Raw genomic sequence first — 345 nt, forward strand, 5'->3', positions numbered from 1 at the left:
CGGCTGCCGCGCAGCACGGAGACCGCCCGCTCACAGCTCGCGGAGCTCCCGCCACGCACCTCCAGGCCCCTCCGTATCCCGGACGTCCACCTCCCCGACGGCGAGCGCCCACCTGCTGCTGCCGCCGCCTGGCTGCTCTCTGCTCCCCCCCGCGGCCCAGCCCGCCCCTCCCGCCCGGCCGCGCGGCAGAGAATAGAGCCCGCCGGCACGCGCAGCCCCCTCGCTGGAGTTCCGCGTACCTTGGCGGAAAGCGGTGAGAGTCCTTCCCTGAGCTTTTTGGAACATGTCCCCCACCACCGCCATAACGCTCGTCCCCGAGAGCCGCCGCCTCGTCCCGGACGGCCG

The sequence above is a fragment of the Meleagris gallopavo genome, chromosome 16 (assembly GCF_000146605.3).
Source record: "Meleagris gallopavo isolate NT-WF06-2002-E0010 breed Aviagen turkey brand Nicholas breeding stock chromosome 16, Turkey_5.1, whole genome shotgun sequence".
Classification (NCBI taxonomy): domain Eukaryota; kingdom Metazoa; phylum Chordata; class Aves; order Galliformes; family Phasianidae; genus Meleagris; species Meleagris gallopavo.